Consider the following 27,540-nt stretch of genomic DNA (forward strand, 5'->3'; position numbering starts at 1 on the left):
AGTGAACCATAAATACAATTAAATCGGATACTTTTTAGCGAGACTTTTATTCCGGAAAACTCCTTCACGCGGGCGAAGCCGCGAGCAAAAGCTAGTATGTTATAAATATATTTAACTCGACAGGCAAATTTCGACCACAACAACCACTAGTACTAATAAATCTGCTAAATTCAGACAAAAGTCCTATTTCGAATCCCACAACGCTAACTCAAATCAAATCGCCAACATCATGCCGGCTTGCGTAATTGCTCCTTTACAACCATGTCACAGTGACGGATCTCATTAAAATGCATCCTGGATATTAATTTAGGCCGTTAATTATAACAGACGTCGCTGAAGACACGTCTGTCGTGTAGTTGAATTATATGCATCGGGCTGTAGTCGGATGCACTGAAATACCAAATGTCGGGAGTAGTGGCAAAAGGTGAAATATTTCGAAAGGGAACCCGACATAACATATAAGTACAGATAGTCATAAATGCGGTCTATAAGTAGCTCTAATGATAAATTGATTCTACATAAAAGGAAAACGGCAGGAATCGGATTGTATGGACCCTTCACTACTAATCCCCTATCATTATAGGACGCCAGCGATAGCCTAGTTGGGTGTGAAATGGACTGTAAAGACGAATCTTCGCAGGTTCAAATCCCAAGGGCATACACCTCTGACTTTTCTAAAATCATGTGTGTATTCTTTGTGAATTTATCGTTCGCTATAACGGTGAAGGAAAACATCGTGAGGAAACCTGCACATCTGAGAAGTTCTCTATAGGACTACCAGGCCAGTGTGGTGGACTAAGGCCTAATCCCTCTTAGTAGTAGAGGAGGCCCGTGCTCAGCAATGGGCAAGTATATAATACAGGGCTGATATTATTATTTTATTATTATTATAGGACGGAATACACATGGCGAAAAGTTAGTGCACTATTACAACTCTGCCTCCCCCCTCGGGTATAAAAGGCGTGACTTGCTTTACAGGACTTTAGGGGCTATTGAAACATTTCACCACTGGTATGTAGTGTAGATAAATTAACAATCGTAAATAGCGATGCGGTTTACTGTCAACTCCATCTAGTTCTGTCAGTTGATTTAATTCTATATGTTGAGATTAGAGCCTAATATTATGCCGATGCAGGAGGTCTATCAGAAGCACGCAAAATAAAAGTTATAAATAAGAATGTCAAATAAGTAAGGTCAATTTATTTCTTACTAGCTTTTGCTCGCGGCTTCGCCCGCGTGAAAGAGTGTCCCGGGATAGAAAGAAGCCTTTATCCTACTCAAGGTCTCACACTATCTCCATACCAAAGTTCTAAGTTATTTTTTTTTAATTTATCGCGTTTAGATATAATAAACATGCACTTAAGAATGCAATTTATATAAACACACAAACTCACATCCTTTCTCCCCGATGGGAGAGTCACAAATATTGTGACTGTACTTACTTTTTGCTATTTTCGGGTCCCTTGAATTAATAGGGGACGAAAACATCTCCAAGCACAAATTCCAAACTTCGAGCTGATATTAAAGAAACTAATATAACTTTTCTCGACTCAGAATTCAAATCCAAGGCATCCGGTAGTCGTACCGCACAAGTAACAACTACGCCATCAAAAGAGTTAAGTAACTCATCATTCCTATATTTAATAGAAATCGATTATTCCTAACTCCAATACCAACTTCCTTGCCACACAAAATCCAAGATGTCCGGTCGAGCTTAATTCATAACATAAAACAAGTATCTTCACAACGAAGCTTAAAAAGTAAGCAACAACAACACTCGACACGTAGAACGGATGTATTCAAAGCGAGCTTAAAGCTTTGCATTCTGCAGCCGGTGCGAGACGCCGGCGACTTTAAGGCTGGTGTACACGACATTTATATTCGACTTAACGGAAAATAATTTTCTTACTGACCTTAGTTACAATAAGGAATTTCGTTCCGTTTTACTAAGAATTTAATACCGATACTACTGTAAAAGTTTTAAGTAGGTTTTAGTGACTTTAGAGTTATTAACCTGAGTTACAGCGTGTAGAGAAATTTTGTTCCATAAGTTTTTCTAAGAATATACTACCAATACTACTGGGAAAAAGTTTTAAGTAGGTTTAAGTGGCTTTAGAATTTTTGTAAAGGCTTTATCACCTATTCATCCATTTTTATTACATAAGGTCAATAAACATTTAAGAATGTCATTATATAATTATTTCCACCATATAAGATTCGCAAAAATTCTACGAAAACAAAGGATATAATTTGATCCTTCTGTGGTAACCGTAAAATTTTGTTAACCCGAAGTGTAATGCTCCATTTTATACAAATAATTGACGAGTCGCATCTATACTATTATATAAAGCTGAAGAGTTTGTTTGTTTGTTTGTTTGTTTGTTTGAACGCGCTAATCTCAGGAACTACCGGTCCAAACTGAAAAATTCTTTTTGCGTTGGATAGCCCTTTGTTCGTGGAGTGCTATAGGCTATATATCATCACGCTATACCCAATAGGAGCGGAGCAGTAATGGCTAATCTCAGGAACTACCGATTCGAACTGAAAAATTCTTTTTGTGTTGAATAGTCCATTGTTTGTGGAGTGCTCAAAGTTATATATCATCACGCTATGACTAATAGGAGCGGAGCAGTAATGGCTTATCTCAGGAACTACCGGTTTCAACTGAAAAATTCGTTTTGTGTTGCATAGCCTTTATTTGTGGACCGCTATAGGCTATATATCATCATGCTATGACCAATAGGAGCGGAGCAGTAATGAAACATGTTGCAAAAACGGGGAAAATTATTATTTTTGAGAGCTTCCGTTGCGTGCGCTGCGAAAACGGTTAAAGTTATGCAACAATGATATATGACGGGATTGTTCCTCTTAAAAATTCTACAAAAATATATTATAAAACAAAGTCCCCCGCTGCATCTGTCTGCCTGAACGTGTTAAACTCAAAAACTATCCAACGTATTAAGATGAAATTTGGTATGGAGACAGTTTGAGACCCTGGGAAGAACATAGGCTCCCGGGAAACTACTACTTTTATAACGGAAAACTTTAGCCTGAAAAACTTTATAACGCGGGCGGAGCTGCGGGCAAAAGCTAGTACTATTATATAAAGCTGAAGAGTTTGTTTGTTTGTTTGTTTGAACGCGCTAATCTCAGGAACTACCGGTCCAAACTGAAAAATTCTTTTTGCGTTGGATAGCCCTTTGTTCGTGGAGTGCTATAGATTATATATCATCACGCTATACCCAATAGGAGCGGAGCAGTAATGGCTGATCTCAGGAACTACCGGTCCAAACTGAAAAATTCTTTTTGCGTTGGATAGCCCTTTGTTCGTGGAGTGCTATAGGCTATATATCATCACGCTATACCTAATAGGAACGGAGCAGTAATGGCTAATCTCAGGAACTACTGGTCCGAACTGAAAAAATATTTTTGCGTTGGATAGCCCTTTGATCGTGGAGTGCTATAGGCTATATATCATCACGCTATACCTAATAGGAGCGGAGCAGTCATGGCTAATCTCAGGACCTACCGATTCGAACTGAAAAATCCTTTTTGTGTTGAATAGCCCTTTGTTTGTGGAGTGCTCTTAGTTATATATCATCACGCTATGACCAATAGGAGCGGAGCAATAATGAAACATGTTGCAAAAACGGGGACAATTTATTAGTTTTGAGAGCTTCCGTTGCGTGCGCTGCGTAAACGGTTAAAGTTATGCAACAATGATGTATGACGGGATTGTTCCTCTTAAAAAGTACTAAAAAATATATTATAAAACAAAGTCCCCCGCTGCGTCTGTCTGCCTGAACGTGTTGAACTCAAAAACTACCCAACGTATTAAGATGAAATTTGGTATGGAGACAGTTTGAGACCCCGGGAAGAACATAGGGTCCCGGGCCTTAAAACTTTAGCCTGAAAAACTTTATAACGCGGGCGGAGCCGCGGGAAACGCTAGTTACTAATATAAACGAGGTGCATCTCAAAGCAGATGTTTTGACATGTAACTGGAGTGAGCTCACAAATATTTTGTTGCATGTAATTTGTTATGTTTAGTTTTAACTTTAATTTTTGATAAATAATTTATTTTTATAATTAGTTATAGAATATACTTGTCAGTTATTATGTTATTATAGTTCCGTCAGTCGAATTGGATGTAATGGCTGAGTGTGGATATATATGTAAATAAATAAACCATTTGTAACATGAAAATTAAGTGAACCCATACACAGTAGTAAGACCATTGACACCTTTGAAACCAAGCAAAATAGCTGTCACAATATTACCTGGCTGGACAAATAGATTATGCTGGTATTAGCCCCCCATCCAGCCAGACTTTTGTATTCGCGAAAAACCTTCCACTTAGTATTAAAAAGTGTTAATACTGTTTAATACAGTCCGCCACAGAAGTAGATGAACACAAGCAAAATTTCAAATTGGCTTTAATTTTTCTGCCCTAAATCCTAGGGGAGGCCCGTGCTCATCAATGGGTATACTATCCCTAATGCTGTGCTGGTATCTTTATATTAATACGTGAAGATAAAACATTATCCTTAACGCATTACGCGTACAAAGCAGTATAAGATTTGACATGAATAAAATTCATATTTGAGTGTAAAAGAATGAAATTTATAATGACATATTAGAAATATATCAAAATCGTAGGTCGAATTTTGACTAGTGGACGACCACTAGTTATCTATGCGGTTCGTTATTAACATCATCAGCCTATATTTTAGTCCACTTCTGGAAATAGGCCTCCACCAAAACGCGCCATCTCACCCGATCTTCAGGCCTGTCGCATTCAGTTTCTGTCAGCGACCTTTCCTACACTACCCCAACGTCCTACACTAACCCGCTTGCCAACTTGTGGTCTCTACTCAAGAACTCCGTTACAATATTTCCGGATTTTCTTCAATAAGTGTATACCATTCCTAACAACGTCCTAAAACGTACACATGTGCCGATATGTGCCGGAGCGAAGTCCGTAACGTAACCAACACGGGAAGAGCATGGTTCACTTTGTTACCGCTCACTATGTTGCAAATAGGCTGCCTTGCGGATTAAGATTGGATTATTTTCTTTGCTAGCTTTGGTCTTACTATCTTGTTTGACGTACATCGGTTTTTGTAGGATAGTGTGGTTCTGTGCAAGTTTCGAGTGTATTTTTCTACTGTGTTGTATCGGATAGTGGGAAAATACTGTTCGGTCTTTTTTTTATTACTTTGAATGACGAGACGAGCTTGCCGTTCGCCTGATGGGTAATCGATACGACCGCCCATAAACAATAGAAACCCTATCCAACACCTTTAATTACAAAGTATTGTTCGGTATTCTACTGCGCTCGCCATCCTGACCAATGAGAATTTAAGTCTTATTATGTCCATTAGTTACACTGGCTACAATGTCCTTCAAACAGGCGGACCGTCACATATGAGAGACCTACCAGCAGTAAACGATCTGAAGGTTTTTGAATAGTCAAGTATAGAATCTGGTTTAAAAAAGAAAGGTTAATTCTATTGTCCATAATAGCCAACATAGTGGACTTAATACCGCGTCTTTGGCGTAGTGACTGCGTTTATGGGCTCAAATTGTAAGATCAAGGATACGATACCTTGATTGAGAAAAATGTGTATTCTAGTAATGGAGTATTGATTGATAATACACTGTAATCGCATCCCCTAGTCGTACAAGACGTTTAGTATTTTATATAGTAGCCCTATAAATAACATAATATAATTCTAATCCCATAATATAATTCCTTTGCAAGATAGACTATTGTATGTAGGTCTAGATATTAAGTGTTCAAACAAAAGAAATCTCTTCAGATTTATATATTACCTACGGTATATATACTGGTGAGTGACCCCATAATTCATTTCATATATCACTCACTATATCTTCCAGTTTACCCACAAAATTAGTAAAACAGTAAGCACTCTTACAAACTGTACATTCCCAAAAAACAAACTCTTCACTCGAAAACTCGAATTGTTAAAGTTAACCCAATTCATCATAAGTTTAACCCATTTAAAGCACGTAACGAAAACATAAATGTTACTCAGCGAGCTTTCATTTACGAAAATGTTTATTCTTTTGTATTCAGCGGGAACCAGGTTGTTAGTTAAAAACACTCGAAAAATCCCGCCATGCAGTCGCCCAGTTAAGCAAACCAACTATTTGTACCTTCAGCATTCAACCAAACGGACCTCAACGGATCTACTTAGTTGATTAAACATCAACAGTGCAGTTGGTGTTGCGACAGTAATGCAACTTGAAATATCACGTAACTCGACATATTTCCGTACATTAATTCTTTTTCGGTTTTAAAACCTTTACTTTTAACTGTCCCTTGTATCCCCTTGCTCTACAAAATAAATGAATTTAAAATGTAAAGACGCATTGTCGATATATTGTGTATCATATGTACAGGATCTGTCGATAAGAATATTGCCATGATGTCACATAAAACTGTCATATAATGGCAGCTAGTTTCTTCAAGAATTGTAGGTATTTATGGGCACCAGAAATCACTTAAAATATTATAAGGCCTGTGCTATAAAATAAATATAATCATTCACAATCGAAAGCGTGCTGTTATTGTGTTTAGACTTCTTTCCATTTCTGTCTCTGACAAGACAAACAGAAACAATAAAATACAAACGGCACACTTACCATCAAGTGAACCGAATGTTCGTTTGTCCCTGTCATAAAAAACTATTTCCCTACCACTCCAACCTCACCTGCAACAGTACAGAATGGTGTTTCCGAATTAATTGTCTTGTTTTCTTTGTCAGCGCGGTCGATGTTTGCAATTCAAATGTGGCTGTGAGACCGTCTTGTCCACTTGTCAACGGAATTGAGTGACAATGTTGATTGAGCTACGTATTTTTCTCTTTTACTGTCGATATTTTTGTTTTGATAGTGTGTGAACTATGCAGTGTTAATTTGTGCAGATATGTATTTATTGTATAGTGTAATATGCATAAAATCTTTAAAGAAATTTTAGGATAAGTTGATGTTATTATGAAAGTATAAATTATAATGTTAAAGATTAACAGTTGACTACATTAAGTTCTCATAATTACCATCAAGAAATTTTTAAAGAAGGCCTATGTTCAACAGTGGGCTTCATGTGGCTGGTCATGATGATGATTATTAATTATCTGCTGCATTTAATAACTAAATTTTTTAAACAGGCTGGCAAAATTATGTTGACTGACGAGGCATAATCATTTCATAATTAAGGAAACGGATTCACGTATATCCACATAGGTGGGTACATGCACGAATATCTTCAATATTCGTGCATGTACCCACACGCTTATGTTTTATCCCCGAAGGGATAGGCAGAGGCACAACTGGTACACCAACTTTTCACCGTATGTATTCCGTCCCATGATGCGATAGTAGGTGAACCTATCGCCATATCGGACTCAAATTCCAGCCTCCTGGCCAACACTGAGCAGATAATCGCAATCTGACCTTACCCCATCCGGGATCGAACCTGAGACCTTACTGCAGTCGTACTGTAACAACTTAGCCACCGAGGCAGTTAATGGTCTATCTGTTACGCAGTTACTTCCTAAACTGAATACTATAATGGACGAAATACTTGTATATTTGGTGTTGTTACCAATATTCCAAATCATCTCTACGTCTAACGTATTCCTATTTAAAATATCTCACCCAACCATTGTTTATTTTGTTATAGGAATATACACTTCAATAGCTCATAATAATACACTACACAACAACACACAACATCACGCATTTTATCCCCGAAGGGGTATGCAGAGACGCAACCATGGCACTCACTTTTCGCCAAGTGTGTTCCGTCCCATGATGTGATAGGGGGCGAGCCTATCGCCATATCGCGCACAAATTCCAGCCTCCGGGCTGATACTGAGCAGAAAAACCCAAATATCACTTTTCTCGACCCGGGATTCGAACCCAGGACCACAGAGCGCTGCAGTACCGCGCATGCAGTACAACTACGCCAGCGAGGCAGTCATAATAATACACTAAGATGCTTGTATTATAATTATCAATACAATATTACAAGTATCCATAATCTATACTACGTATTACGTAGCACACAGATTGCTACGAAATGTCGTAGCTGCTACGGAATGCCACGCTGATATAAGTAGAGGTTCGAACTAATTTGTGATTAGTCCATTACGAATATATTATTTGAGTAACCATGTATTAGAGTGGTGACCACGTTTTGGTAACAAAGCATGGGAGGCCCTCTTGCCAGATGGCAGGACGAATTACACAAGAGAGCCTGCAGCGGCTGGATGCATAAAGCAGCAGACCGGGCTCTATGGCGTCCCTTGGGAGAGGCGTATGTCAAGCAGTGGACTACAAAGGGCTGATGATGATGATGATATTAAACAGCACTGAAGCTCATTATTCTACGACATGATTAGACGAGCAACCTTCTCCCCTGATGGGGAGTATAATAAATTTCACTAAACGGTAGCTACATCACCCGACCTTATTGATACCGTTCTGTACTCGAAAATTAATATTGGCTTCTTTGATAAATTATTAATGTTCGAAATTCAATCAGAAGACAGTTTGGTGAGTTTATAATATGTATATCTAGGAAAACTGCATAATGCATAATTGTAGGTTAGTTTAACTAGTATACAAACTTAGGTCCATTTCATCCATTTGAAAGATCTTTATTTTTTTTCAGCACTGCGTAGGCGATTTTTTTATTGATTTGAATGACGAGACTAACTTGTCTTATGGTAAATGGTACGACCGCCCATAAATAATAGAAACACCATCCAACACCTCGAATTACAATGCATTGTTTGGTATTCCTATGCGCTCGCCATCCTGAGACCTGAAATGTTTAGTATTTTTATGTTCAATAGTTACACTGGCTACAAGTGATCGCTTGGTTTCGTTATTAAGTCCAAGTAACCGCCATATTCAATTGGATGATTGTTGGCCATTACCGCCATTTTCTAATTCATCTGGCATGACAATTTGACAGCGTCTGCACGTTGCTTTATCATTTAGCGCCATTGTTAGAAAACTTAACTCTGAAGAGCTCAACTATTTCTCTATTTGCCTTTTGATTTATATTCGTTTCCTGTTAAGCTACATAAATTCATTATATTCCTGGCAAAAAGCCATATATTATGACTTAGGTATAGTTCTATTTCTTTACTAATGATATTTATTTCTGCGTCTGAATATATATTATTGAATATAGAAAAACATAATAGTATTAGGTGGTAGAGACCAGTGGCGTAGGAAATTTTCCGAAAAGGGAGCCAACACAAAATATAGGTACTGGTAATATACATAAATGCGGTCCACCAATCGTCTAATGATTATAATTAGATTTCATATAAATAATGAAAGGGAAGCCAACAGAAATCAGGTTTAGTAGTATCGTCGTATGGTTGAGGAAGGAGAGGGTTGAATCTAAAAATGACATAAATTTTTGCCTTATATATTTTTTTAGAATAATTACGCATATACACAAATTACAAGAGCAGACCACTTGTGATCCACCACCCCGAAAAATAAGACGTTGGTACTACTTATGTGATAATTGCATAGGATATAATTACGTAATACTAGGTGTTGCTTGCGGCTTCGCCTGAGAAAATACTTTACATAGTGCCAACAATACGACACTAATGCCACGTACTGAAAAAAAATTGTTTGCATATAAATATTTCCCACCGGAGCAAATTATCGCCATAAAAAGCATACTATATATTAATTCAGGACATGGTTTGTCTATATGCCAAATTTCATCCAAATTCGTTTAGCGGTTATTGCGTTTGATTCCAACAAACATCCCAACATCTATATAACAGAAATCAGGTTATGTAGATCCTGCGCCACTAGTAGAGACGTACTACGTAATGATTACCTCGGTGGCGTAGTTGTACGGTACGCCGGCAGTGTTAGGTTCGATACCCGGGTCGGGCAAAGTAATATTAGGTTTTTTTACTGAGTATCAGCCCGGAGTCTTGAATTTGTATCCTATAGGCTCGCACCCTATCACATCATAGAACGAATAGAACCGGGGAAAATATAAAATCACCATTTCAGGCATAAAGGTAAACCTGTAATTTTTAAGTAAACAAAATAGAATTTTCTAACCATCAAACATTTAAGACGCTACATCAATCACAAACAAAAATCAAAATTCACAGAAAATTCATAGCATTAAAATTGGCGTAGCAAAACGCGAATTAATAAAGACATGATTTCCACGAATAGGCGCCGCGAGATGGGGGCAACAGAAACCCGTCTTGGTGGCAGCCTATGTACAATAACAATGCTCGACCTGGAATAGACGCCTTATTCTGATAGTTATCTAGTGCGAAATTGGATTAATTTAGTTTTTCTCAGAACTCAAGTTTGTTTTTAAATACTAACCTTTTTTTAAATGAATACTCATATTCAAGTATTGTTTTTTTAATGTTTAAATAGTTTTTATGAGATTTTTTTTATGTCTAGACGTTTAAATTCAAGTCCAGTTTGTAAGGATTGTAATAGCTATTGTGAAATAGCCATTTTCTGATATGTTCGCAAGCTAGAATATTTGGATTGGTAAAAGTGGTATTGCGGTATTTTATACAGAGAAAATATTTAGAACTTCACTGCCAAGAACTGTGAATTAAGCTTTGAACTGGTCATTTGACGACACATGAATGTCACCATACTTAGCGATCGCACGAGCTTTTTGACGGCTTTTAATCTTTATTAAAACTAAAATAAGTTTTTCAGTATTGGAATATGTACCCAATACCATAATAGGGTTGCCTCCTATCACAATATTTATTATGATTAGAATGATTATATAAATCATTTCCACTGATCAATAATAACTATTTATTTAATAATGATCAAATCATCACATTCAAATATAATAGTAAAACATTTCAAACGTAGAAGAAAAATTAAATATTAATAACTAATTAAAAAAAAAACACATAGGTATCCAGCAAACTGTTCAAACTACAATATATAGTGATTTTCACAATATGCAAGATGTAAGACCTATATTAAGATTGTCAGCAAATCATCAAGGCTCGGATATAATGTGTATGCACTGATCGTGCTTCTGCCAAACCCATCTGGAACAAAGGTGTGAATATATTGTACGTAACAAAAGTAAAATAATTCACTTAACAACTTAATGTGTGCAATGCAATTTCGCAATCGATCTTAATTATTTCATGCGATATATCCAATGCCCCGACATGTTACTTAACAATGGATATTCGTATTCGCTCTTAATAATATTAATCATTTATATTAATCAAGGATTATGACAAGGTAAATGATTACATTGTTAAGATACTGAAGCGATTTTGATTAAAATGAAAAGAACTATCACTATCTACAAAAATGCTTTAACTTTTACCAATCAACCAGTACGATTTTTAACGACTAGCCGACTCGGTCTGTCAAACTTTCAGTATATTTATAGCAAAAATTGTCACAAATACCCTCACAAAAATATTATTATCCTAATAATATATTGTTTCAAGATTTTATTTTTCTATCAATATTCTAGATAGAATACAAAACACACATGACAGCTTTATCCTCGAAGGGGTAGGCAGATGCATCGAGGACATCCACTTTTCGCTAAATATGTTCCGTCCTATAATATGATACAGGGCGAGCCTATCACCATATGGGGCATACATTTCTAACTTCGGGCTGATATAAAAGAAACACCCAATATCACTTTGCCCGATCCGAGAATCGAACCCGAGACCTCAGAGAGGCGTCTTACCGTACACACAATACAACTATAATATCACCAAGGCAGAACTAGATTTTGACGCTATAGAGATTACAAGCCAAAAGCATGTACGCGTTAATGTCACTCAATATTAAACCTTATTTTACTGACAACAGCCAGTGATTTATACCTAAACGTAAGCTCATATAAATAGCAAATTGAATTGAGCAAGTTAAACATGAATTCAAAGGGTTGCGTACCCTTCAGTAAGGCTTAGAGACTATTGTAGCCAATAAATTGTTTACATTCCTTTTTTTAATTAAATTTAAATACGAACTTATTGAAATACGTACTCTTTAAAAGCAGTTTAGTCTTTTCCATGTTAAAACAAGCAGTCGATTTTTTTAACGGTTTGATGACGTAGTTACATCGCGTACCGGTATAAGTACCTTTTTGAGATAGAATTCGCATCCTAGTTCGAACAAAGTGATGGATTTTTGTTCTACATCAGGCCGGAGTCTAGAATTTATATCCTTTATGCCGATAGGTTCATACCATGTTAGGTGGGACGAAATACAAATGGCAATAAGCATTAGTCGTACCTCTATCTATCCAGACAGATAATGACAAATTAGTTTTCCCTGAGACTCGCTGAGCTTCACCGCTCGGTGTCATAAAATGCGTGCCACTGCTGATCCTTACAGGAGTTGTAGTGGTGGGTGTGAGGACGGGAAAGTCTCGTGAAGTATCCAGACAGGTATGAGTGAGACCCATACTAGGATTTAAAATTTCCTAATGCTGTCATAATACTTTCGGAACGAAACTTTACAGAGGTCCACCTCAAAATTATTTTGGCCTATTTTCATTTTTGCCAACTCTACAAATTCTCAAGCTTAATGTCGCATAATAATAATTGTATTATAATAAATACAAAAAATCTGAATGTATTCCTCTTCCTTACCTACTGTATAAAAGGCCCTGACTCTCTTTATTATTTCTTATATTATGCAGTAGCTTTTCTGCAGCAAGTTCATTAATAAAATAAACTATTTAATTCCATAAAATATGCTGTCTGAACGATTCTTTCATTACATTATCATTTACGCTTTGATCAGTATTCCGTAAATCACATCCATCTCTTTCGATCATCACCATCTCGTTTCACGTTTAAAAATGCAACAATAATTAACGATCCGTATTTACAATCGAAAATACAAAGGCAACAAGCGAAATTAAACATTTCCGACGTCGTTACGTTAAAAATCGAATCGATAATCATACGATAATCGAATGTCGTACGGTAACATCGTTAACATTTCAATACGGAATACGTCCGTCGCATTTGCAATTCTGATTCATTCTCAATTTACAATCAACAGAATAAAATTAATTCAATAGATGTTGAAGAATGTCGAATTGTACAAAGATGGTTGGAATGAATTTTTAATTTGCTTTTCGTGTTCATAATGTATAGGTTGGTTGACGAGTGATTTGCATTGATCACTGTTGATTATGGACATGCCATGAGTATTAAATGAAAGACTATTTCCACATTATTATTTTTTTTTATTACTTTCAATGACGAGACGAGCTTGCCGTTAACCTGGTAGTAAGCGATACGAGCGCTCATAAACAGAAGAACACCATCCAACACCTTGAATTACAAAGTATTGTTTGGTATTCCACTGCGCTCGCCATCTTGAAACATGTTAAGTCTTATTATGTCCAGTAGTTAGACTGGCTACAATGTCCTTTAAACCGGAAATTAACAGTGACTACACACTGCTGCTTGGCATCAGAAATAGACATTGCGGTGGTGCCTACCCAGGCGGTCTCTCACATATGAGAGATCTACCACCAGTAAAAATAAGTACAACAAAGCAAGCATTCTAATTATTACTATTGGGCAAATTGGACGAACGTATAGAAATCATAAACTAACATCTAATGAGATCGAATATCACATAAATAACAAGTAAACAGCTTCTAGTACATTACCAAAAGGAAAAAGAAAATAAACGTTAATTAACCTCTAACAAACCGAACATTATCAGAAAAGAATTCAATTGATGAAAATTCTTTTGACCCGAGCAAAGTTCGGAGCAATTTCGCCACATTTAACTGTATTGGAATAAACTAGGCTACATCCGAGGGGGCTATTGGATAAATTGGAGGAATAATTCATTTTCCACTTCATGGCACATGAAAAGGACAGTGCGCCGCCCTCGGTCGCGGTTGGGTGCACACGGCTGAATATCCTGCACGAAAATGTCGCGATTAATAAATCGTTGACGGTTTTTATGTGAGTTTAAACGGGTAAAAGTGTGAGTAAAACTGATAAATGATGAAATATTTTTATTTATACGTCGTTCCGATGGTATAAGAATTAAGAATATAATAAAGATACAGCACGTAAGGGGCTAAATGAAATTTGTTATAATCATAAGAGACTTTTAAAAATCAACTTATAGTGAACAATGACTAGTTCTGTAAACGCAGCATGTTTGCTTGAAATATAGATCAATATGTTTACAAAAAATGGTGATTGTTCTAAAATCACTGTTGAGTTTTGTTTCGTTGCTGTTTTTTTCAGCTTACACACAATGGACGCGTAAGCTGTTCACTTAAACTCATTCTTGCTTTATTTTTTCAACTCATGCCTCTGTAAGTTGAATAATCATTTTAGAATACAGACTAGTATTTTCAACAAAATCAATTCAAAATAAAGTTATTTCTATCGAAAATTCGAATTGTAAGTAATTTTATACGTAGTTTTAGTTTAGACGAAGGAATTCTTATTGTATTATTTAACGTATCTGTAGCAAGCTATGATATATATTCGCAGTATATTGGCCAAATTTGATATGCACGACGACTTGCGATTTTATAATCGTAATTTTATTGAACTTTATTTCATATCTCACTAGGTGTTGTTTCGCCTGTGTAGTCTTTTCTCACTACAAAAATACTGTAGTGATTTATAATCTCATCCGTACGAGGTCAGCGCCGTCTATTTAAAGTATCAGATTTAAAAATCTATTATTTCTCATACAACCAAAGTACCGAGATAAAATGTAGGCTATGTGTTAATCTAAAACATGGTTTACCCGTGTGCTGAATTTCATCCAAAATAATTTAGCTATTTCTGAGTTTTCTTCTATCAAACATTTTCACAAACTGTCGCAATTATAATATTAATAATAGATAGATATGTTAAATAAAAGGTTTGAACAATTTTAGTATGCATCTCTCTATTGAAGGTTGATTAAACTAGTGAAGTAAAATGAACGATCCTAAATTCTACGAAGCAGTCATAAGGTATCTGATTGGAGTCTTCGACCGTTGATTTGACATTCTCGCAGAATTTGTATCAAACTACGCTTAATAGCGTCTCCACTTTTGTGGAACAATTTTTACAAAATAATAATCATATTGTGCGTATTTCTGCCCTGTGGCCACGAAGGCTGTCTTCGAAACTTTAGCAGAAATTATAATATCAAAATTGCAATAAAATCCTCGAAATAAATTTATTTTAATGTCTCACATTTGCGTAAACATAAGAAATCATATAGCTTATATGTTTGCTAGTGCTACATATATTATACAGTATTACTTATAAACTTTTTTTAGCGTTAAGAGGTGGTTAAGAATTGCTAAAATAGCTGTCAGAAACATCACCGGTTTCCTAGTTTAAACCTTGTTAAAAGGCAAGATGGCGAGTTTTTACCTACAGTTGATCGAGTAAATTTGTGATTTAACTAAGCATAGCTTTGCGATATTTTGATAAGTAAGACTGATAGTATCCATCCGGAGTGCCAAGATATAACCACCACACACAAGATGTTGAAACCCGCTATAGTGGCTCACTTAAATATATAACAGCATCAGCCCGTGTATAGCTTCAAACAGGCCCGAGGAATAAACATCTTTCGTCAGTTGATATTCTTCTAGATCCCACTCCACTTACATCAGTCACTATGCGGTACCCGTAAAAAAAATCTGGTACTTGAATCTGTGTAAAAAAAATATATTTAAATCAGTTCAGCAGATTCTCTTTTATTTTTAATATAAAATCATTTTCACAAACTTTCGCATTTGTTTATCGAATCGTTTCTAATATTAGTAAGATGAGATTGAATATTCTAATGTGACTGCGTATGGATTCTTAATAACCTTCGTTTGAGAAAGTCAGATCAATACCAACATTATGTTATGCAGATACTTTTATTCCAAACCAGGGGTCTCTGACACGTTCCTTCTGAACTTATTTTTTCAGAATATCCATTTTTTTTTTCTAAATTTTATTTTCGGTTGCGATGCAGAACCAGATACTTCAGATCAGAAATCTTACGAGTCAACCAATGAGACTATCACATCATCAAAATACATTCCTAAAACACTTTTGAAAAATATAGAAATTTTTCATAATATGTTTTTTTAGATCAAAATAATCCATAAAAAAACATTGCATTTCGAGAAAGTATCACCGCACATTTCAAACTCAATGTTACAGATCGGATTCAACGAAAAATGTCATAATTTCAACTTTGAGACATCTAAATTAGCATATTAACGGAAACTGTTGCACGGAACTATTTTACGACGTATAATTTTAGGGTACAGTATAACATTTATATGGATTTTTGTAGATTAATAAAGTGTTTTTTTCACCTATAATGTTTTGAACGAAATGCCACGTAACTATGACGTTGAGGCCGTGGCAAATTTATTGGATGATTTTGGTCCTCCGATGTAAATACAGCTGATATATTCTTAGTGCTGAGGTAAGAGACAGGGGAGAGGAGGTAGTGAGACTCCTTTTAATTCGACTATTTGCCATATGAGTGAGTTAGCGAGCATCATCAGTCCTGATCTCTATCTCACGGAATGTCGGCACGTAGCCGCCTTGGGGCTATGATAAAGGCCCCCTTGCAGTGGAAAATACTGTTTAAGTAAGCGAAAACATTGAACCAAAGAGCAAAGAAAGGATTAGATACATCGCATTACACTCCTCTCCACATCTTTTTTTTTCTGGGCTCAGAAGCCCCCGCGCACCTGAGGACACCCTCGGCGTCAACGACAGCATGAGGCCTACCTTCCACGCTGCCGACCATTCCCGGGGGTTATCACAATGTGCAAGATGAGCACAACGTACACTAAGGGCGGACGGCCCCCTGCCGCTCGCCGACGACCCCCCGATAGCCCCTATTAGTAGCCTTTTACGACAGGCAGGGGATACCGTGGTGGAATTCTCCAAACGCGCCCAATCCACAGGGCGGTCCACTCCACAACTTGGGGAAAGTTAACATAACCCTGATAAAATTCCCATTACTGTTTATTTTCTGTCTTTCTTTCTATATCGCTACAAGGAATGCTTAAGACCGGTCGAAGTGGAATCTATGTTCAAAGGGGACTTGGTGCTAAGCTGGGTAGCGTCAGTCAAAAGGACAACCACCTATTTCTACAGCATACGGATTTTTAAAATAACTATGGTAATGTTAAATGCATTTCAAACGCAACGCCACTCACAATTAGTCGGAGTGAGAAAGTTTAAAATAATATACTCGTATGTTCTAAGAATAACTTAACTGAAGAGCGATTCATCTTTATTATTCACTAACTTGTGTTCAGGAATTTAACTGCATTAGTCATTTTCTGGTTTAAAAATTTCACTAACTATGTATATTTCTAAAACAATAAACTGTCTATGTTTAATAATTTCTTATATTATGTTAACGCGAATGTTAAACTTTTAAATTAAACTATTTTTCGGATTTTATCGCGCTTTTAATATTTTTTAATAGTTTTTCGCGTTGTGGTCAAAGGGGGAGCGGGCTACTGAAACAAACATTTAATTTTAATGTCTATGTTTATCCCAGACTTGGTCTATCTGTATTTTAAATTTCATCAAAATCCTTCCAGCAGCCTGTGTATTATTGGCTACTAGCACCCAAACATCTTAATTATATCTACGGAATCTGAATTTAATATAATGATATTCTATTCAAAATAGTACTTGTTACAGATGCACTGATTCTAGTTGTATGCTATTTCACTCTAGCTTGGAATTAAGAAACCTACTTCTTGAAGAACAATGTAAATATTTAGGGATGATTACTGGATACAATGAACTAGAATCATCAGTGGCGAACTCCTACTGGCTTCTATTTAAAGTGTATTTACTTTTTGTTTTCTGTTAAATTGGCTGCGATATATTAACTACGGCCATGGTTTTGCCATAGATTACCTTTTGAAAAATTTACGCTTCGCCACTGAAGACCAATGTCTATACTTCGGTCCTGTACATTATCCTTTTGCATAGCTTCCCTTCAATTAAGAAAAATCTTTCATCTAAAACATGGGATTTTTTTTTTTTAACTTTCCTTAAATGAATATTTCCAAGGAGTAAAATCGTCTCTAACATTTATTACGAATGGTAAACTTCTTCCAGTAAGAAATACTGATAATATAAATGCATCATTTGAACTAAGAACTAGGAACAACTTCGAAATCGAATTTTCCAGAGCTTTGCCTTCCGCAACATCTCTTTGATACAAAAGTGTGAAAGTTTGTTGGTCTGGGCGAAGTGAACTAAGCAACGACGAACCGACTTGTAAACTAGAGGACATAGGTTTAATTTCAAAATTGTTTCATATGCAAAAGATCTATTTGTATTTATTATTGATATAGTATAACCTGGTCAAGAAAAAAAATACTGCGATATATTTTCGTAAAACATGTTATTAATTTTTGTGTTGATAGCATTATCTACTGACAACGTTAACTTATAACGAAAAAGCAAATGTTGTGCCTCGAAAAGCAGGTTTTTTTATTTACCTGGCCAAGCTATGTTTCACTCTGAGTCAGAACATGTTTATTACTTATTTTTTTTATTTATTTAAGGTCTTTATTGGAAATCAAGTCTTATATCAATGTATATTATATACAATAGAAAATATGACCAAACAGGAAGTACAAAGGCACTTACTAATATATAATCTAACTTTTCCTAGCAAAAATTCATTTGGCGATATGAAAGTATTACTTTTTACTTTTGCGGGATAAAAAATCATTTAAATTATTTTATAAGATATTCATTATAATATTACATAATTTATATTATTATGTAGGACATTTTTTATCTTTATGCAGATTTTGATAACCATTCGCCGGCTTTTAAATCTAATAAACATCTAAACATAATTACAAACTTTCGAGTTCACAATTAAAAATACCTAGAACCTGTTAAAATTTAAAAACATTAATTAAACTAAAATCCAAGTCAAAAGGGTCGAACTAAAAATAAAACATAAATTCTAACGTGTGATTCAAACCTCAGTTCATATCAAACCAAGCCTTTGATCAGAAAAACGTGAAATAGAAATCATTTTCAACAGACAACTGGTTGAGTTTCGAGAAAAATCGACGCAAACGAAATAAATTGAATTGAGTTCGATCGACCATATAATTGGTTAATACTCCGCCCGAGCATCGTATAGCACCAAAAATTTACTCTTCGGCTGTTACTACAAATTAAGACTGTCTGTGTCTTTATTAAAGGGGCGTTTGTACTTCAAATACTTAGTTTAAAGTGTAGGCAGTATTGTATTAAAGAAAGGCTAGTAAAGTCACAAGAGGTCGCTGGATGCTGTCCCCTTCTAATAGGTCGATTTGAATATCTTTGGAGGAGGCCCACGTTCAATAGTGGACATCCTGCGGCTGATGATAACGAAGGCTACAATTTTTACCCACGATGGGTGAAGTATCTTAGAACATACTTGGACAGCAGTATACATTTTTAAACACTTGAACGATGTGCGAAGTATTTTACGTACCTAGACAGCAGCATAACCTAGGACTTTATGAATCATGTAGCAATTTGTAGCGCTAAATAATCTCACAATGCCCGTGAAAATATTAACAACATTTTATATAGGAACTCTATTCCACTTATACAACTGGCTTCGTATCACATATAATCATATTTAACCACTGCTAATTTTACTGTAGAAACGAAGCAAGTTTACAGCTGTTTCACTTTTTTATAAGCAATCGAGATGGTCTATCCCAACAAAACTGCAATGAATCGCAACCCTCCTTAGCCGAATTTCCGCCACAGCGGCCAATGTCATCGGAGATCAGACGCAGAAAATATTATAGTACCTAAGTGTGTGCGCAATGCACAGGTGCACTCTGTTTCGTCACTCTCACAGTTCGATGAGACGGCAATCTGACATGACCAGAGAGAGATCAGGCGCAGGACCAACGGCTTTACGTGCTTTCCGAGGCACGGGGGTATCACACCAACTTCCCGACTCCAAGCTGCCACTAAGTAATTTTTTAAGATGGAAAAACCGAGTCACTATAATTTTGGCTCGACCAGGCATTCAAAGCCAGGACCTTAGCACAGTAGTCGTACTTGTACCGCGTATAATTACTAGTACGTCACCGAGGCAGTCAGACTAACAATACACCGACTACCACTCTCTTACAAAAAAGAACTCGCTTGAATTAAACCTCCTTTGTAGTCGGTTAAAAATAATACTTTCCACACAGAACCCTCTAAATAATTACTACACACTGCCACGAGCGTCATATTTCTCCATCTTCATCTTTCTTCGCAGAATCCAAATGTCATTCCCAGTAAACCCGAAGACATCCGCGGTGTCAAATTTTATTTGACTTCCACGTTCCGCAAATTACTTGACGTATAAAGAGAGTTATCAAACGTAAAGCAGGGAATTGTAATGTCTAAGAGGAAAACTTTTTTATTTCTATTTTTTACCGGAGATGGTTAAGATTGGGAGGCTTTTATGGGAAATTAAGAATAGCCTAATAAAGTTAAGTGGACTCATGAAGTTGATATAAAGAAATAGCCTTGGAAAAGAAATTATTGGTGCTTTTGTTGGTATACAATATATTGCAAACACGATTGGAAAGCGACCGTATTTATGCTAAAAACTTGAAGAATAAAAAAAAGAATGAAAATGATGCTTCACTAGATAGTGAGGCAGACTGGCATTAATTTTGCAATCGTCATCATGATCAACATCGCCTGCCGTTATATTTGGACTACAATATTTTCATCATGAAGTGTAGTGTAGTCATTTTTAACAAAAGTGACCATAAATATATGTGTTTAATGGATTATTTTACGCTAGAGAGACTGGTCTGCATTTAGAATGGAAAAGCTAGCCATCTGATTGATCGAGCTAGGAACTTAGTCTCTGGTGCATTTAATGGCTCGATATTTTAGCCGCTAAACTTAGCTCTATCAAACGTAGAGGTGTAGAACTTCGGTTTTTATACTAGAAACTAGCTGACCCGATAGACGCAGTCCCGTCTTAACTAGCAATTTGCAGCGCGCATTCTGTCAATCGCTGACGGTTATTACAAACAATTGACAGTTATATAAAATTGATATTTTCGTTAAGGTGGTAGCTCAAGGTCCATTTTCATACATTTTGTTTCGGCTTTAATCTGGGTAACTAAACAAGTATTGGCAAGTAAAGAATTTAAATTCACGTCTAGTTAGTGATTAGTTCTCGCAGTTGAAAGAAAAATGTAAAAATAATTAATAATCATGGATATTTCGGCCTTTAAAATTTAATATGACGAAATTTTAAAGGCCGAAATATCCATGCATTATTAATTATTTTTACATTTTTCACTAACTAGACGTGAATTTAAATTCTTTACTTGCCAATACTTGTTTAGTTACCCAGATTAAAGCCGAAACAAAATGTATGAAAATGGACCTTGAGCTACCACCTTAAGTTTTCTTAAATTTTCTAATTCCCCGCGAATTTTTTTAATTTTTTTCTTTCATAAGAACTTTGTGCTGATAATAACAACCACAAAAAAAATTGTGAAATCGGTCCAGCCGTTCACGCTTGATGGCGTGACCAAGGGAAATAGGGATTCATATATATATAGATATAGAGAGATATGCTTGCTGTTCTATTGGTGTCAGTGGCGAAGGATCCACCCGATTCCTGCTGGTTTCCCTTTCATATCTTATGTTAAATCTAATTATTATTAGAACGATTTGCAGACCACATTTATAGATATGTTGTGGCTTTCGGAAAATCTTACCCTACGCCACTGATAGCTCACCAACCATTATATTACTGTAATCCTTCCAAATGGTCTAATGCGAATTTGTGCGAGACTATTCCGTGACTTTTTAATTAGCACGGTAGCTACTGACGATCTTAGAATTGTAAAGATATGTGGACATTTAAGAATAAACCTTGTGTTATTCTAATCATCAAACCTTCCCCGAATAAAGTATTTTGGTACCTAATTTGATACAAATAACTATATACATATTTATTTATTTTAAGAAAGCTTACAGACAAATAATACAATGTTTAACTATTTAAATGATGTAAGTTGCTAACAAAAACTTTCACATATGAGTTTATACAAATATACTATATCACCTAAACATGAGAGTGTCCCAAACCTGAATAAAAAATTACTTATGGAATTAATAATGAAAAACAAAGAAAAACGTATGCTCACGGACCAGCAATAGTAATACAGTGCAAGTAATTTAAGTACGTAAATATACAAATACTTATCAAAGTACTAGACTTGGAGGTCGTTTTCTGAACTCAATACTCACTAAGCTATCTTCTTCGGCCATGGTATCTTCATTATACTACAAAAAAACATGTTTGATGTTCTCAAAGCCCGACGATAGACCAAAAATTTTCGCAAAATTAAAATTCATTTTGAAAAGAACCGTCTCTATTTAAAAATAATAGGAGTGTTCGTTGCTTTGCGTTTATTTTCCCGTTTAAGTGCAGTGTCTCATTATATAAAAAATAGGAATGAGATCAGAATGTGGGTGAAAAATCTTGGTCATAATCACATCGATGGGCTTTAGTAGTGTGCAATACAAAGAATATTCACGCTTATCTTCTAGTTGTTTAAGATAAAAATACTTCTCTATTCAAACTGGGCGAGGCGTAACGCATAGTTCGATAAGGTATGCAGCTATGTGATAAGGTCGATATTGGAATATCAAGCAAATCAATTTTCAAAACACCCGCATTTTCCCAACTCAGATAAATTAAAACCAGGTCCTAGATATAATACGTTATATTTCTCTCTATTGATCATGACATATCTGTTTATTTCCATCCAATTTCAATATACCACCTAAACATTTATATACACACCTATTTTATATACACATTCATTATTTCCGTCATTTAAATATAATCTTTTCATCGACTGAAATTACCGTCTAACTCGGTGTATTATAATTTAAATATGAAAAGCCATAAGTACCAACACGTCAATACTTCCCATACTGGGATAATTAGCAAAACTTCAAAGAGATCATAATTACTACCCATACGTATGATTACGATAGACCTCCCTGTTTAATCGTCCCCTTATTTACCGTGCGTAAATATCTACGACAATCAATTTAAACGCTACCACGGTTAGTATAGAGTCCAAAATCGCTCGTTAAAATGACAAATGGTGACATGTTTTGCAGTAAGGATGAGCACTCTCGGTAAACATATCGATTTTTTTGTGTAAACAAATGTTAAAATAATTTGAACTTCCCCAAAGTGTTTTAAGGTCTATCATTTTTTATACGAAGAACACGCCTTTTGAATAGGTAACTTTCTCGATTATGATCTTGATAATAATTTTAATGATTTCACCTCCTACAGAGAAAGTTGATGTCCAAAGGATAGTTACTTATAAAACCTTTAATTATTAACACGTTTGAAAAATGTTGTTACGTGCAACGTCACATTGAGGGGGATGTGGAAAAAAACGTACGTATTGACCTTATCTTTTTTATATAACAATAGCAGTGCAAGCACAGTTATTTCCTGATTTTAAATCCATTATGCCATTTATACATATAGGTAATATTATAAAACAAAGTCCCTTGTCTGTCTGTATGTTATCGATTTTCTAAAAATGTACTAAACGGATTTTTATAGAAGTTTATAACCCTGAGAAGGTTATAGGCTTACCATTCTGAAAAAATATATAGCGGAATTCTTATCCCGCAAATCTTCTTCACGCGGGCGAAGCCGCAGGTTAAGCTAGTTGTACAATAAATTACTGGGAATAATAAACCATCAATTTTAATTAAGGTGAAAGCTGTACTATACCATACTGCTTTAAAAAGTACTTTTGGCAGTAATAACGGTCAGAAAACAGTTTTATCGTCTCATTCATTTAAAACAAAAATACCCATCGCTCACAAAATCCATCAGGATAAAACAAATTCATTCCCGCTCACCAAACACATTATGAACCCGATTTCAAGCATAATTAAGACTGACAACGCATTACCAAGTAGACCGCATTGCAATTCACTCAACTATCGAAGTATCGATAAACGCCCGTCACTATGGAAAGGAAATTATTTTTCCAAATGGTTTCACACGATTCTACATACGCGTGGAAGCAATAGCAACGAATGAACAATCTTCTGTCGGAGCCTTTTTATGAGTTTTCGCTGGGTCTGTCTTATTTGTTGAAGTTTTCGATAAATTCTTGTTTTGAAAGGATGTTTTTAGATACGTATTATGTAAAGTATATCGTTTTATTAACGAGGAAGGCTTCATAAGTGGTTGAATTAAATCGTTATGGGTTAGAAAACACGCGAGTTGCAATTGGAATTTGGCCTATTTGTGATGGTCGACTTAGGGGTGTTTATTATCGGAACAACCGTAGACTAGAATATAATAAATATAAGGATTTATTAACCTTACCCGTAAATCTCTAAGATGATCTAATTTAAAAACATTAATTGCCCGTCGGCCTTTCGCTTCACAATTTCATTTTTTTCATTTACCTTCCCTTTTTCCACATTTACACCAGTTCTGCGAATTTTAAAAGAAATCATTCAGAAGGCGAATTTAGAAGCGAAAATGATATTATTGAAACGATAAAACATAAACTTTTTCCAAATTATACAGACGATGTTCTTATCACGTAATTCCCGAAATAAAGTGACATAAAAACACACGACATCGTTAAAAGTTGCATGATCGGCGATGCGGAAAAAATGTTCGCAACTTTTAATAGCACCGGCTTGTAGCGATAACTCGCACGTTTGAGCGTAGTGGATTCGTTAACACCTCAATATGGGTTCGATCCCTGATGAAGTATATTTTTTTTGTATTAATGTCACTGGGAAACAGCAATACTGGTGGTAGGTCTATTTCTGCCACCAAGCAGCAGTTTGTAGTCACTGTTGTGCTCCAGTTTAAAGGACATTGTAGCCAGTGTAACTACTGGATTTAATGAGACTTAACATCTCGTGTCTTAGGATGGCAATCGCAGTGGAATACCAAACAATACTTTGTAATTCAAGATGTTGGATAGTGTTTCTACTGTTTATGGCCGGTCGTATCGCTTACCATCAGGCGAACGGCAAGCTCGTCTCATCATTCAAAACAATAACAAAATAAATAAATAATAATAAGTATTTTCATTGCATAACCAATTTAGCAGCAATAAATGTAAGGGTATCTAGTTATCTCTGTCGCGCGTATGCAGTAAAGTAGTGATGACGTCATAAATCGCGCTTATTTTCTCTGTTTACATTTACATATTTCGCGAAACTTTGGACACGCACAGACATATTTTTAAACATTTTTTTTACATTTTAACAGTTTTCCTTTAATTAACATTTCATAAAAAAATATCAGTCGACGGTATGCTTAAAACACGAAACAAGCCAATGTTGATATTACAATAAAAACAGCCCTTTGAAGTCGCTTGTAACATTGTCAACACTACAGAATTAATACTGAATGGTACATACGCAAGCTTACCCTTGGTTTATTTAGGACATCAAACGAAACTCGACAAATCTGATGACGCACTTTTAGAGTTAAGTTTAAACGTATTAGTTTTAGCTGTTTCGTGGTGTTTAAAGGGCATAGGGTTTATAATCCGATATATGTAGTATTATATTGAATTTTAAATTAATAAATCTAGAGTCTAAACATGAAAACATTTGAGAATTCGCAAGACAATAGAAAACACACACTAAGAAGCGTTAAAATTAATTCCGATTTCAGAAAAGTTATGACCGTATTTCAAGAACTAAATTGACATATTTATTTATTCAAGCAAAGAAAAAATATTCTTATGGTGAATACAGAACAGTTAAATTATGTCAATTGATGACATTGCATATTGACTTTGCCAGTAAGAGTTATCTATAAAATAAAATATAACCGGACTGAATAAAAAGTCCACACACTACATAAACTACACTATTTACCTATTCATTCATGTGAATTTTAATTCGTTTGTGTTAAATTTTATTTGACGACTGACTTTTAAACTTAAAAATCTGATTTAATGTTCGTTTTTTAATTATTTTTATTAAGACTAATTTGAGAATTTTATCGTTGTATCATTTAATGATTTACAATTTGACGACGAGTCATAAACCTTTTTTTAATACAATTTTGCAATATTAAACAAAAAAATACAGTTAAAATGGTTAAGACTAAAAAAAATTAAACCCCTCAAACAGGAGACAATAACATTATTTTACTATCGTATAAAAGAGGTGCCCAGCGGCGAAACGTCTGTGTCAATACAGGGCTTATTCAATATACCGCAACACCTACAAAATTATATCAACGGGCTTTTATATACGGATTGGTTAAGGGGAAGATTGTTGGTCTGTGAGCGAAAGTTGTCGACGATTGTGCGAATTCATTCTTTGTGTTTCTATATGTTTTATATACAATTATTTGGAGTGAGTGGATTGCTTAAAAGTTATTTATTTATATATTTTCTATAGGCAAATGTATAAAGGTGGACTTAATGCCGAAGGTATTCTCTACCACGTCGTATTCGGGAGAAAACTAAAATGTTAAAACCGACGTAAAATCCGAATAGTTTAATTTTAATATTCTCTACCAGTCAACCTTTTGGTATATAATATAAGTAGGTGAAAAGATAGATATAATATGGAAAGAAAAATATACTAAAAATAATATAACATAAAAATAAAAGTATAACTCAATAGACAAAATAAAAAAATACAATAATATTTGAACGCACAACGATTCGCGAACGAAAAATTATCACCGTGGTACGTTCTTTGTTGACTTAACGTAGAATTGGACTAATATCTTAGATTATTTGGAGTGCAGTGTGTGTACTTAGTATATAAGCCATGTAATGTATAGTATTGAATGAGTATTATGAGGGCAGTCTAATAAAGAGTCTAAAACCATCAATACGTCTGAACATATTTATTCATCCTTCCAATACAGGAGTATATAAATTTATTAAACTAATCAGAGTGTTGAGTAAGTGACATTTTTCGAGAACCAAAAAGCATAGAAACAATTATATTTGCTTCGATTTATTACAATTGGTTGAGAGACTAACACGTGACTGGCGCACGGTCTCTCGATCAACCAGACATGAAAAAATAAACGACATCGAGTTACGAGACTTTTTGAGTCATTCTAAAGACAGCCACGTTGATTTTTTTTATAATAAACAAACGTGTTTATAAATTATATTAAATAATGTAATTCATAATGCACAATTTATCACGGTTCCGTTAAATTATTTTAAAGTAGGCAATGCGTGGGACGTAAATATTGGCTTGCCCATTGAACCGGCCATATTTCGTTTGATTATACAATATACTATTAAAATATTTTCAAGCATAGACATATTTATACATAATATATTGATATCTGAAACTAGTAGAGTTAAACACTTCTAATGAAAAATCACGTCCTATTGCAATTTAAAAATTTTAAAAACATAAGGTTTCTTCTGTT

The sequence above is a fragment of the Manduca sexta genome, chromosome 11 (genome assembly GCF_014839805.1).
Source record: "Manduca sexta isolate Smith_Timp_Sample1 chromosome 11, JHU_Msex_v1.0, whole genome shotgun sequence".
In the NCBI taxonomy this organism is placed as follows: domain Eukaryota; kingdom Metazoa; phylum Arthropoda; class Insecta; order Lepidoptera; family Sphingidae; genus Manduca; species Manduca sexta.